The sequence below is a fragment of the Suricata suricatta genome, chromosome 15 (genome assembly GCF_006229205.1).
Source record: "Suricata suricatta isolate VVHF042 chromosome 15, meerkat_22Aug2017_6uvM2_HiC, whole genome shotgun sequence".
Taxonomy (NCBI): domain Eukaryota; kingdom Metazoa; phylum Chordata; class Mammalia; order Carnivora; family Herpestidae; genus Suricata; species Suricata suricatta.
The window spans coordinates 10,554,241-10,557,403 of NC_043714.1; positions in this window are offsets into that span (position 1 = coordinate 10,554,241).

Here is a 3,163-nt window from a genome sequence, read left to right on the forward strand (position 1 = left end):
AACCCAGCATATAATTTCTGTCCTTGACGGAATGTATTAAATAAGCAAACACCTCCAACAAGCAAAACAAGTACTACAAAGTAAAAATATTAAAAAAAGAAAACCCTCTCACATGCATGAAGGAAAGATTGCACACAAAGAACTCACATCTTTTCAAGCTTCAATAGTAAATATTCTGCTACTATGTATTAAATACTGCATGGTTTGCCCAGGCTAAGATGAAACCACATCATGAATCAATTAGCATTTTGCATTTTCTTTCATTATCTACTCAAAGTCATGCCTACTGCACCTCTAAACATTTCATTAAATCCAGTGATACAGCAAACACTCCCAAAATAAACTTAGATTGTATTGCAGTTTCACTTAACAGTATATAAAATGCTGTGTTGTGACAGGTATCAACTATCCATTAGACACTGAATCAGTTTTTCTTAAGCACTACTAACTGCTTGCTTTTCTTGATTAAATTTTGAAAAACAGAAAAGCTGGAATCATTATTCCATCTTTATAATCAATTGAAATTGTATCTTAAATTAGCATACAATATCTATTGGATTTGAATTAATGTTTCATTTATGATGAACAATACATTTTTTAAAAAATTATTTAATTATTATTTTAAATTCACAACAAAGTTAGTTAGCAGACAGTACAACAATGTTTTCAAGAATAGATTCCTTAATTTCTCTACCTAATTTTCCCATTCCCCCTCTCACAACCCCTCCAGTAACTCTGTTTGTTCTCCATATTTAAGAGTCTCTTATGTTTTTTTCTCACTTCCTGTTTTTATATTATTTTTGCTTCTTTCCTCTTATGTTCATCTGTTTGTATCTTAAAGTTCTCATATGAATGAAGTCATATGATATTTGTCTTTTTCTGATTGACTAATTTAACTTACCATAATAACCTCTAGTTCGATCCATGTAGTTGCAAATGGCAAGATTTCGTTCTTTTTGATTGCTGAGTAATACTCCATTGTGTGTATGTGTGTGTGTGTGTGTGTGTGTATACAGACACACACACATATATATGCATGTATATGTATATATACATATATATACATACACACACACACACACACACATATATATATATATATATATATATATACACATACATCTTCTTTATCCATTCATCCATCAATGGGCATTTGGCTCTTACCATACTTTGCCTGTTGTTGATGGCGCTGCTGTAAATATTGGGGAGCAGGTGCCCCTTTGAAACAGCACACCTGTATCCCTTGGATAAATGCCTAGTAGTGCCATTGCTGAGCATAGCGTAGTTTTATTTTTAATTTTTTGAGGAATCTACCTACTCTTTTCCAGAGTGGCGGCACCAGTTTGCATTCCCAGCAGCAGTGCAAAAGAGATCCTCTTTCTCTGCATCCTCACCAACATCTGTTGTTGCCTGATTGTTAATGTTAGCCATTCTGACTGGTGTGAGGTGGTATCTCATTGTGGTTTTGATTTATATTTCCCTGATGATTAGTGACATTAGGCATCATTTCATGTGTCTTTTGGCTATCTGAATGTCTTCTTTGGAGAGGTGTCTGTTCATGTCTTTAGCCCATTTGTTCACTGGATTATTTGTTTTTTAGATGAACATTACATCTTTGGTTAAATAAAGAGATCTATTCTTTTCAATACTGTTCTCTTCTATGTATATCAAAATCAGTTTTATCTCCTCTATTTTAATCAGTTTGTCATACTATTTAAGCTTTCTTTCAAGGTAATAAAATTGTTACTCAATATTATGCTTATATAATGATGACATATTTTCATAGCATTTCTTTGATCTCATTGAACTTTCTAGGAATTATTCTATTTCATTATTATAGCTTAGAAAAAATATTATAATTTTCTTTCTCTTTATTTACATATGTCCTTTTCCTATGTTTCAACTTTTACATTTCTGATGAATGGTATAAACTCTTGGTTCAGCTCTGAGAAGTGCATGTTTGTATGTGTGTGTATGTGTGTATGTGCATGTATGTGTTTGACATATATACATAACAATTAGAAATATATTATGTTTATGAATTGATTATTTGCTTTGTTTTTGGTGTTTGTAGAACATTCAAAATGAGACACCAGTATGTAGTTGGCTACAGGTTGCTGAGCTAAAATCTCCTGAATCCTATGCTTGTTAGTTAAATTTAACTTTGGACATAGTACACAACATATATGGCCTCTGCTATCTGATATGTAGTTAATGGTATTGCCAACACTGTAAATAAAATTCATGTAAGAATGTCTGACACATATGTAATCAAAAAAGTTTATTTTATCGTATAAACATAAGTAATATCCTTATTATTACTGTCTTCTGGAGCTTAAATATGAGTGAAATAACTGATTTAATATTTGAGAGACATAAGGATTTGAAGCAGTTAAAATATGTGATATTTTCAAGGTGGAATAGTTAGACTGAGAAGAGAGGAGAAAAAAAGTTAAAAATCAGAATTAACAAAATTATCAACATAATAAATTCAGAAGGATGCAGAGTAAGACAAAATGAATTAAAATAGAAGAAATAAGTGATTCAGCATTATGAAATCACTTAAAAATCCAAATATCAACAGATTGAAGAAAAAAAGATAAAAAAAGAAGAAGAAGAAAATAAAGACTGAGTAAAAGAGCAGGAAAAATGTAGAAAAAAGAAAAAATCTTTTAGTAAACTAGGAATAGAGGGGAAGTTTCTCAACTTGATGAAGGCTATCTACAATACTTAATGGTGAGAAAGTAGTTACTAAGCTAGCATAATATTTAACTCTAAGAGGCTTGAAGCTTTCCTACTAAAGTCAGGAAGAAGTTAAAGATGTCTGCTCTCATCATTATTTTTGAACATTGTACTGAAAATACTAGCTAATGCAGTAAGACACAGAAAAGAAATTAAAGGTATGCAGATAGAGATGAACAAGTATAACTGTCTTTGTCCACAGATGAAATGATTATGTAGAAAATACAGAAGAATTGACAAAAACAAAACAAAACAAAATAAACTCATAACTAATAATCAATCATGTTAAAGTTGTAGGATACAAGGTTAATAAATAAAAGTCGATCAGCTTCCTATATATCTACAATAAACAAGTGGAATTTGAAATTGAAAATACAACAAAATTTACATTCGCACCCCAAAAAGCAATTTTTAGGTATAA